Raw genomic sequence first — 12,147 nt, 5'->3', positions numbered from 1 at the left:
CGAAATCAATTCCTTCAACCTATGTGTAGCCTTGAGCTACTAGTCGTGCCTTATTCCTCACCACAAGGCCATTTTCATCTTGCTTGTTGCGATAGATTTGTGCCAATGATATTATGCTTGCGAGGATCTGGGCGATTGACCAATTCCCAGACATTGTTCAGCTCGAACTGATGTAATTCTTCTTGCATAGCCTGAATCCACTCCGGCTCCAGAAATGCTTCATCTACCTTAGTGGGCTCTGTGATAGAGACAAAAGCATAGTGCCCACAAAAGTTAGATAAATGTGAAGCTTTTGAGCGTGTGAGAGGACCTGGTGCGCTAATGTCATCGATGATCTTCTCCACTTGCACTTCTTTTGCAACGCGTGGATGAGTTGGCTGTCGCTGAGGATTTTGATCAGCATTTTCTTCAGCACCATTTTCCTCATCATGTTCTTCAGGTGCATTAGCTCGACGTTCTTCATGAACAGGAATGAATTCTTCAGCAGATTCTTCAGTCGGAATGACATCCTCAGTTGCCTTGAGCTTGATAGCATCTTCAGGTGCTAGTTCATCTAACACAGAAGGTAGGTGCTCTGTTTGCGAGCCATTAGTTTCATCGAACCGCACATCTACAGTGTCAACAATCTTGTGAAGAACAATGTTGAAGACTCTGTAGGTGTCCGAGTCCTTTCCGTAACCAAGCATAAAACCTTCATGTGCTTTCGGTGCAAATTTAGAGTTGTGGTGAGGATCTCTAATCCAACATTTAGCACCGAAGACTTTGAAATAACTCACATTGGGTTTCTTGTCAGTGAGGAGTTCATATGCAGTCTTCTTGAAGAATTTGTGAAGATATACTCTGTTGATGATGTGGCATGCAGTATCAATTGCATCAATCCAAAAACGCTGAGGCGTTTTGTATTCATCAAGCATAGTGCGAGCCATCTCAACAAGAGTTCTATTCTTGCGCTCCACGACGCCATTCTGCTGAGGAGTATAGGGAGCAGATAAATCATGAGTAATACCAAGTTCATCAAGATAAGCATCAAGACCGGAATTCTTGAACTCAGTTCCATTGTCACTTCTGATATGCTTGATCTTCACACCAAAGTTAGTTGAAGCCCTCGAGGAAAATCGTTTGAAGACTTCCTGCACTTCATGTTTGTAAGTAACAATGTGTACCCATGTATATCGAGAATAATCATCAACAATGACAAAACCATATAGAGATGCATCATTAGTGACTGCTGAGTAATGATTAGGTCCGAAGAGGTCCATGTGAAGCAATTCGAATGGACGGGTAGTGGTCATGATAGTCTTCGCTAGATGCTTGGCCTTGGTCATTTTTCCAGCTTCACAGGCTCCGCATAAGTGATCCTTGAGGAATTTGACATTCTCAATTCCAATGACATGCTTCTTCTTCGCAAGCGTGTTCAAATTCCTCATGCCTGCGTGACCAAGTCGTCGATGCCATAGCCAGCCTTCTGAAGCTTTTGCAAGTAGACACACGGCTGGTTGTGGTCCTGTAGAGAAATCAACAATATATAGATCTCCTCTCCTAAAGCCTTCGAAGACTTTGGAATTGTCAGCTTCCATAATCACAACACAGCGATATTTGCCGAAGACAACAACCATATCAAGATCACAAAGCATTGAGACTGACATGAGATTGTATCCTAAGGACTCAACAAGCATGACTTTGTCCATGTGCTTATCCTTAGAAATAGCAACCTTACCAAGACCCAATACCTGACTTTTGCCTTTGTCAGCAAAGATGATATGCTTCAGAGGTGACGGTGATAAGGGAGCATCCATCAATAGATTCTTGTCACCAGTCATGTGATACATCCACTATAGAGGACCCACTCAGTGGTTTTGGGTTGATCATCCTGCAGATGAATTAGTGTAACTTACAATCTCATATGCTTCATCAGTGAAGAATATGATATCAAGTTCATCAGATGAATTTCATCAAGCAGAAAACATATATATAGCAGTATGAGGACGTGTGAAATGAAAGTTCATTTCATCATGATTTGCCTGCGTCCTTTCAGGCATTTTTGTCAGGTCCCCAGCAAATTCTTCAGACGTTAAAGAACGTCTGGAGACCTGACCCTGCAGAAGATATTAGTTCTTTTTCTTCACCACCCACACCTGGAGGGGTGGCAAAGAGTTCATCATTCTGCGAGCACCATATGAGAAAGGTGGCAAAGATGCCAAACCATTTCGTTTCTCATAAGAGGGGTTAGGGTAAGCATATGAATAAGCAGAGTAATTCTTCGAGGACTTATGAACATAATGGTTTGAAGAATAATGCACATATTCATAGCCCTTAGCTCTACCCTGCGAGACAGAGTTGTTAGCACGATGATAATCATATGAGGACTTTGATCCATTTGAGGAATTCGATCCATGTGAAGAATTTGGTCCATAAGAGGACTTGGATCCATATGAAGAATTTGGTCCATATGAAGAATTTGATCTGGGGTTCCTGTTCTTCACAGGTGGTGTCAAGAGGACATTCACCTGAAAACTTTCAACACAACTTTTGGGAACCCAGATTTTCTTCATAGGGGAACCGTTCCTGCAGTTAGTGCCAACATATCTAGCAAATACTTCACCATTCTGATTTTTGAACAGTTTATAGTTGGAGTCAAAAGACTCATCAGAAGAATGAGGAGATTCACATGTGAAGCCAGACAAGTTAGATGGATCAACTGGAGGTCCCTTTGCAGCCACCCATGAGGTTTTGGGGTACTGCTCAGGCTTCCAATATGTTCCATCAGCATTGAGTTTCCTCTCAAAGGCAATACCCTCTTTCCTAGGGTTTCTGTTGAGGATCTGCTTTTTGAGCACATCACAAAGTGTATGATGCCCTTTGAGGCTTTTGTACATGCCTGTCATGTAGAGTTCCTTCAGCCCTGCATTGTACGTGATACTAGCAATGTCCTCAGATGAGGAATTAGTGGTAGCAGGGGCAGATGAAGAATTTGTAACAGTTGAAGCATTTGAACATTCAGGTGAAGAATTAGCAGATTCACGTTCAATGCACTTTAAGCATGGGGGAACAAATTCTTCCTGAGAAGCGCTGATTTGTTGAGCTAGTAATGAATCGCGCTCCTTCTGAAGATCTTCATAACACACTCTTAGCTTTTCAAGATCTTCCTTTCTTTGAAGAGATTCAAGAGAAAGCTTCTCGTGATCTTGCTTTTCTTGAAGAAATTCATAAGAAAGTTTCTCATGATCAGACAAGAGAGAGTTATGATGACCTTGAAGGTTATCAAACCTACACTGAAGTCTTTGAAGATTTTCAGTCAAGGCTTTAGTGCGATCCATTTCTTCACCCAACATATCGTCACTTTTGTCTAGCATGTTTTGAACCTTTTCAAGAGCCCGTTGTTGTTTCACAGCAATCTTAGCAAGTTTAGAGTAGCTGGGCTTGAGATCCTCATCAGATTCATTTTCACTAGATTCAGAGGAGTTGTATTTGAGTACCTTAGCACCTTTCGCCATGAAGAAATAGATGGGAGCGTAGCCATCATTATCTTCATCAGGTTTGTCGGTGGAGTGAGTTTCTTCAGTGTTGAAGATGGACTTGCTGACGAAGGCAGTAGCAACGGCCAGACTCGCCACACCAGACTCAGATTCTTCAGACGCCTCCTCTTCATCATTTTCCTCAGATTCAGCTTCAGAGTCCATCTCCTTGCCAATGAATGCCCGAGCCTTCTTGGAGCTGCTCTTCTTGTGAGATGAAGACTTCGAGGATTTTGATGACGAAGATTTTGACGATTTCTTCTTCTTCTTTGCATCATCAGAACTGTAATCCTTGTATTTCTTCTTCTTCATTTCCTTTTCCCACTGAGGACAATCTTGAATATAGTGACCAGGCTTCTTGCATTTGTGGCAAAGCCTTCTCTTATAGTTACTCGATGAGGAATCATTGCCTCTTGAGGATTTTCCAAAGCGACCACGTCTTGTGAACTTCTGGAATTTCTTCACAAGCAGTGCTAGATCCTGGCTCAGTTCTTCAGGATCCTACCAGAATCCTCATATTCAGAGTCAGACACAGCCTTGGCCTTCAGGGCACGTGGTTTGCCATAGTTTGAACCATAGAGATCTCTCTTTTCAGCAAGCTGGAACTCGTGAGTGTTTAGCCTTTCGAGGATATCAGCAGGATCAAGCGACTTGTAGTCAGCACGTTCTTGTATCATCAGTCCCAGAGTATCAAATGAGGAATCAAGCGATCTCAACAGTTTCTTCACAACTTCATGATTAGTGATGTCAGTGGCACCGAGGGCTTGAAGCTCATTTGAGATGTCAGTGAGGCAATCAAATGTTTGTTGGACATTCTCATTGTCGAGTCTTTTGAAGCGGTTGAAGAGATTCCGAAGAACATCGACTCGAGAGTCACACTGAGTTGAAACTCCTTCATTTACTTTGGACAGCCTATCCCAGATAAGCTTAGTAGTTTCCAAAGCACTCACTCTTCCGTACTGTCCTTTTCTCAGATGACCACATATGATATTCTTCGCTTGAGAATCGAGTTGTTTGAATCTCTTCACATCGGTAGCGTTCAGTGAGGGAGTGACAGAGGGGACACCATTTTCCACAACATACCAGAGATCGTTATCAATTGCCTCAAGATGCATTCGCATCTTGTTCTTCCAGTAGGGGTAGTCCGTTCCATCAAAGGTAGGACACCCAGCCGAGACCTTGATCATACCTGCGGTCGACATAACTAAAACTCCAGGCGGTTAAACCAAAATCACACAGAACAAGGGAGTACCTTGCTCTGATACCAATTGAAAGTGCGTTATATCGACTAAAGGGGGGTGAATAGGCAATTTTTATGAATTCTTCACTGAGGAATTTGCTGGTGAGGAAATTCCTTAGCGAAGAACTACTTAGAGCAGAATAAGTACTCAGAAGTAAACATACAGGATAAAAACATAGTCATCATGATGAAATGATGACTAGCACAGAGTACAGAAAGCGTAAACACAGGATAACAAGATGAAGACAAACAGACTAAAGAAATTGAACTGAGGAATTTGTGAGAGTCTTCAGTCAAAGTCTTCAAGCACAGATATGAACAACATACAACACAGTCATGAGGAAATGAAAGAGTTGAGGAAATAGAACCAGTTAGTTGGTGAAGACAATGATTTGGTAAACCAATTCCAACTGCTGTCTCAGTTGTACGTCTGGTTGGAGCGGCTGAGTATTTAAACTCGAGGACACGCAGTCCCGGACACCCAGTCTCTGAGCCGCAACTCAGGACACCCAGTCCTCACCGTATTCTCCTTGAACTAAGACCACACAGGTCTCGTCCAATCACTCGTGGTAAGTCTTCAGGTGACTTCCAAACCTTCACAGACTTGGTCACTCGGCGATCCACAATTCCTCTTGGATGCTCTAGACCTTGACGCCTAACCGTCTGGAAGAAGCACAGTCTTCAAAGGTAACAAGCGTCGGATCGACGCAGGATCAATTTCTTTAGTGGTGCTCAATCACTTGGGTTTGTGGGGGTTTGGTTTTGGGATTTTCCTCACTTGATGATTTTCTCTCAAAGTCCTCGGAGGATGGGTTTCTCTCAAATGACAAGTGTCAAGTTCTCTCGGAGCAGCCAACCAACTACTGGTTGTAGGGGGTGGCTATTTATAGCCTAGGGAGCAGCCCGACATGATAAGACATAAATGCCCTTCAATGATATGACCGTTAGGTGGATAGGATATTTTGGACACCCGGCGCGCAGCACAGCAACGGTCGGAAATTTGACTCTCAAATTCCTCAGGGCTATCATGTTCCTCACTGTGTAGGCAATTCGCACTAGCGAATTCCTAACTCCTCAGTCAGAGCAAAGTCCTCAGTGACCAGAAGAACTGTGTCTCTGTCACTGAAGAAATTGACTGAACTGTATGAGATTTCCAATGGCTTCACTCGAAGGGATTGGTAGGTGTAGGATCTTGAGTTGAGCATCACATGGAAATTTTTCCTTAGTATTTCCTCGACCCCCTTTAACAGTACGGTGTTTCCTATGACTCAAGAAAGAGAAAATGAAACTACAAAAACAAAAGTCTTCACGCTTCATATTCCTCGAATGAATACCAAGTCTTCAAGGTCACACCGATTTCTTCACTTTCAAAGTCTTTAGAAAGTCTTCAGAATATCAAAGTCTTCAGTCGAAGAACTTCATTTTTAGGGGTCGACTTTCTCTGTAAATATCAAACTCCTCATAGACTTATAGACCTGTGTACACTCACAAACGCATCAGTCACTTAACCTATAAGTCTTCAATAAGGGGCACTAGATGCACTTACACCGGTCCTTGCGAAGGTTAAAATAGCACTAACTTGACGAACTATCATTGTGGTTTTGTTGCGTAGGTAAGAACGGTTCTTGCTGAGCCCGTAGCAACCACGTAAAACTTGCAACAACAAAGTAGAGGACGTCTAACTTGTTTTTGCAAGGCATGTTGTGATGTGATATGGTCAAGACATGATGCTATATTTTATTGTATGAGATGATCATGTTTTGTAACCGAAGTTATCGGCAACTGGCAGGAGCCATATGGTTGTCGCTTTATTGTATGAAATGCAAACGCCCTGTAATTGCTTTACTTTATCACTAAGCGGTAGCGATAGTCGTAGAATCAATAGATGGCGTAAACGACAACGATGCTACGATGGAGATCAAGGTGTCGCGCCGGTGACGATGGTGATCACGACGGTGCTTCGGAGATGGAGATCACAAGCACAAGATGATGATGGCCATACCATATCACTTATATTGATTGCATGTGATGTTTATCCTTTATGAATCTTATCTTGCTTTGATTGACGGTAGCATTTTAAGATGATCTCTCGCTAAAAATTATCAAGAAGTGTTCTCCCTAAGTATGCACCGTTGCCAAAGTTCGTCGTGCCCAGACACCACGTGATGATCGGGTGTGATAAGATCTACGTCCATCTACAACGGGTGCAAGCCAGTTTTGCACACGCGGAATACTCAGGTTAAACTTGACGAGCCTAGCATATGCAGATATGGCCTCGGAGCACGGAGACCGAAAGGTCGAGCGTGAATCATATAGTAGATATGATCAACATAGTGATGTTCACCATTGAAAACTACTCCATCTCACGCGATGATCGGTTATGTTTTAGTTGATTTGGATCACGTGATCACTTAGATGACTAGAGAGATGTCTGTCTAAGTGGGAGTTCTTAACTAATATGATTAATTGAACTTAAATTTATCATGAACTTAGTCCTGGTAGTATTTTGCAAATTATGTTGTAGATCAATAGCTCGCGTTGTTGCTTTCATGTGTTTATTTTGATATGTTCCTAGAGAAAACTGTGTTGAAAGATGTTAGTAGCAATGATGCGGATTGGATCCGAGATCTGAGGTTTATCCTCATTGCTGCACAGAAGAATTATGTCCTTTATGCACTGCTAGGTGACAAACCTATTGCAGGAGCAGATGCAGACGTTATGAACGTTTGGCTAGCTCAATATGATGACTACTTGATAGTTTAGTGCACCATGCTTAACGGCTTAGAATCGGGACTTCAAAGATGTTTTGAACGTCATGGACCATATGAGATGTTCCAGGAGTTGAAGTTAATATTTCAAGCAAATACCCGAGTTGAGAGATATGAAGTCTTTAACAAGTTCTACAGCTAAAAGATGGAGGAGAATCGCTCAACTAGTGAGCAAGTGCTTAGATTGTCTTAGTACTACAATCGCTTGAATGAGGTGGGAGTTAATCTTCCAGATAAGATAGTGATTGGTAGAGTTCTCTAGTCAGCATCACCAAGTTAGTGGAACTTCATGATGAACTATAATGCAAGGGATGACGAAAACGATTCCCAAGCTCTTCGTGATGTTGAAATCAACGAAGGTAGAAATCAAGAAAGAGCATCAAGTGTTGATGATTGACAAGACCACTAGTTTCAAGAAAAGGGCAAAGGAAAAGAAAGGGAAACTTCAAGTAGAATGGCAAAGAAGTTGTCACTCCCGTGAAGAAGACCAAAGATGGACCAAAGCCTGAAACTGAGTGCTTACACTGCAAAGGAAATAGTCACTGGAAGCGGAAATGCCCTAAATATTTGGTGGATAAGAAGGATGGCAAAGTGAACAAGGGTGTATTTGATATACAGGTGTTTGATGTGTGCCTTACTAGTGTTTATAGTAGCCCCTGAGTATTTAATACTTGTTCGGTTGCTAAGATTAGTAAATCGAAACAGGAGTTACATAATAAACAGAGACTAGTCGAGGGGAAGTGACAATGAGTATTGGAAATAGTTCCAAGATGGATATGATCATCATCACACACTCCCTATATTTTCGAGATTAGTGTTAAACCTAAATAAATGTTATTTAGCGTTTGCGTTGAGCATGAATATGATTTGATCATGTTTGTTGCGATACGGTTATTCATTTGAAGTTAAAGAATAATTGTTATTCTGTTTACATGGATAAGACCTTCGATGGTTATACACCCAATGAAAATAGTTTGTTGGATCTCAATCATAGTGATACACATATTCATAATATTGATGCCAAAAGATGCAAAGTTAATAATGATAGTGCAACTTATTTGTGGCACTGCCGTTTGGGTCATATCGGTGTAAAGCGCATGAAGAAACTCCATAAAGATGGAATTTTGGAATCACTTGGTTATGAATCATTTAATGCTTGCGAACCGTGCCTTTTGGGCAAGATGACTAAAACTCCGTTCTCCGGAACAATGGAACAAGCTACTGACTTATTGGAAATAATACATACCGATGTATGCGATCCAATGAGTGTTGATGCTCGTGGCAAGTATCGTTATTTTCTGACCTTCACAAGATGATTTGAGCAGATATGGGTATATCTACTTGATGAAACATAAGTCTGAAATAGTTGAAAGGTTCAAAGAATTTTAGAGTGAAGTGGAAAAATCATCGTAACAAGAAAATAAAGTTTCTGCGATCTGATCGCGGAGACGAATATTTGAGTTACGAGTTTGGTCTTCAATTAAAACAATGTGGAATAGTTTCACAGCTCACGCCACCTGTAACACCACAACGTTATGGTGTGTCCGAACGTCGTAACCGCACTTTATTGATATGGTGCGATCTATGATGTCTCTTACTGATTTACCACTATTGTTTTGGGGTTATGCATTAGAGACAACTGCATTCACGTTAAAAGGGCACCATCTAAATCCGTTGAGACGACACCATATGAACTGTGGTTTAGCAAGAAACCCAAGTTGTCGTTTCTTAAAGTTTGGGGCTGCGATGCTTATGTGAAAAAAATTTCATCCTGATAAGCTCAAACCCAAATCGGAGAAGTGCATCTTCATAGAATACCCAAAAGAAAACTGTTGGGTACACCTTCTATCACAGATCCGAAGGCAAGATATTCGTTGCGTAAAAATGGATCCTTTCTAGAGAAGGCGTTTCTCTCGAAAGAAGTGAGTGGGAGAAAAGTAGAACTTGATGAGGTAACTGTACCTTCCCCCGAATTGGAAAATTGTTCATCACTGAAATCAGTTCCAGTGATTTCTACACCAATTAGTAAGGAAGCTAATGATGATGATCATGAAACTTCAGATCAAGTTACTACAGAACCTCGTAGGTCTTGCAGAGTACGGTCCGCACTAGAGTGGTACGGTAATCCTGTTCTGGAAGTCTTGTTACTAGACCATGATGAACCTACGAACTATGAGGAAGCGATGATGAGCCCAGATTCCGCAAAATGGCTTAAGGCCATGAAATCTGAGATGGGATCCATGTATGAGAACAAAGTGTGGACTTTGGTGGAGTTGCCCGATGATCGGCAAGCCATATTGTTTAAATGGATCTTCAAGAGGAAGACGGACGTTGATAGTAGTGTTACTATCTACAAAGCTCAACCTATCGCAAAAAGGTTTTTGACAAGTTCAAGGTGTTGACTACAATGAGATTTTCTCAACTGTAGCGATGCTTAAGTCTGTCCGAATCATGTTAGCAATTGACACAATTTATGAAATCTGGCAAATGGATGTCAAAACTGCATTCCTTAATGGTTTTCTCAAGGTAGAGTTGTATATGATGCAACCAGAAGGTTTTGTCAATCCTAAAGGTACTAACAAAATGTACATGCTCCAGCGATCCATCTATGGACTGGTGCAAGCATCTCGGAGTTGGAATATACGCTTTGATGAGTTGATCAAAGCATATAGTTTTGTATAGACTTACGGAGAAGCCTGTATTTACAAGAAAGTGAGTGGGAGCACTACAGCATTTCTGATAAGTATATGTGAATGACATATTGTTGATTAGAAATAATGTAGAATTATTCTACGAAGCATAAAGGAGTGTTTGAAAGGAGTTCTTTAAAATAAAGACCTCAGTAAAGCTACTTACATATTGAGCATCAAGATCTATTGAGATAGATCAAGACGCTTGATAAGATTTTCAATGAGTACATACCTTGACAAGATTTTGAAGTAGTTCAAAATGGAACAGTCAAAGAAGAGTTCCTGCCTGTGTTGCAAGGTGTGAAGTTGAGTAAGACTCAAGACCCGACCATAGCAGAAAATAGAAAGAGAATGAAAAGTCATTCCCTATGCCTCAGTCATAGGTTCTATAAAGTATGCTATGCTGTGAACTAGACCTATTGTATACTCTGCCCTGGTTTGGCAAGGGAGTACAATAGTGATCTAGGAGTAGATCACTGGACATTGATCAAAATTATCCTTAGTGGAATAAGGATATGTTTCTCAATTATGGAGGTGACAAAAGGTTCGTCGTAAAAGGTTATGTCGATACAAGTTTTGGCACTGATCCAGATGACTCTAAGTCTTAATCTGGATACGTATTGAAAGTGGGAGCAATTAGCTAGAGTAGCTCCGTGCAGAGTATTGTAGACATAGAATATTTGCAAAATACATACGGCTCTGAATGTGACAGACCCGTTGACTAAACTTCTCTCACGAGCAAAACATGATCATACCTTCGTACTCTTTGGGTGTTAGTCACATAGCGATGTGAACTAGATTATTGACTCTAGTAAACCCTTTGGGTGTTGGTCACATGAAGATGTGAACTATGGGTGTTAATCATATACAGATATGATTATTGGTGTTAAATCACATGGCGATGTAAACTAGATTATTGACTCTAGTGCAAGTGGGAGACTGAAGGAAATATGCCCTAGAGGCAATAATAAAGTTATTATTTATTTCCTTATTTCATGATAAATTTTTATTATTCATGCTAGAATTGTATTAACCGGAAACATAATACATGTGTGAATACATAGACAAACATAGTGTCAATAGTATGCCTCTACTTGACTAGCTCATGAATCAAAGATGGTTAAGTTTCCTAGCCATAGACATGAGTTGTCATTTGATTAACGGGATCACATCATTAGGAGAATGATGTGATTGACTTGACCCATTCAGTTAGCTTAGCACTTGATCGTTTAGTATGTTGCTATTGCTTTCTTCATGACTTATACATGTTCCTGTAACTATGAGATTATGCAACTCCCGTTTACCGGAGGAACACTTTCGGTGCTACCAAACGTCACAACGTAACTGGGTGATTATAAAGGAGTACTACAGGTGTCTCCAAAGGTACATGTTGGGTTGGCGTATTTCGAGATTAGGTTTTGTCACTTCGATTGTCGGAGAGGTATCTCAAGCCTTCCAAGCATTGTAACTAATGAGTTAGTTATGGAATGATGTATTATGGAACGAGTAAAGAGACTTGCCGGTAACGAGATTGAACTAGGTATTGGATACCGACGATCGAATCTCGGACAAGTAACATAGCGATGACAAAGGGAACAACGTATGTTGTTATGCGGTTTGACCGATAAAGATCTTCGTAGAATATGTAGGAACCAATATGAACATCCAGGTTCCACTATTGGTTATTGACCGAGAATAGTTCTAGGTCATGTCTACATAGTTCTCGAACCCGTAGGGTCCGCATGCTTAACATTACGATGACAGTTTTATTATGAGTTTATAAGTTTTGATGTACCAAAGGTTGTTCGGAGTCCCGGATGTGATCACGGACATGCCGAGGAGTCACGAAATGGTCGAGACATAAAGATTGATATATTGGATGACTATATTCGGACACCAGAAGTGTTCCGGATGTTTTCGGAGAAAAACCAGAG

Source organism: Triticum dicoccoides, chromosome 6B, assembly GCF_002162155.2.
Source record: "Triticum dicoccoides isolate Atlit2015 ecotype Zavitan chromosome 6B, WEW_v2.0, whole genome shotgun sequence".
Lineage (NCBI taxonomy): Eukaryota > Viridiplantae > Streptophyta > Magnoliopsida > Poales > Poaceae > Triticum > Triticum dicoccoides.
The sequence above is the reverse complement of the archived record's forward strand: the minus strand, read 5'-3'. Positions refer to the sequence as shown.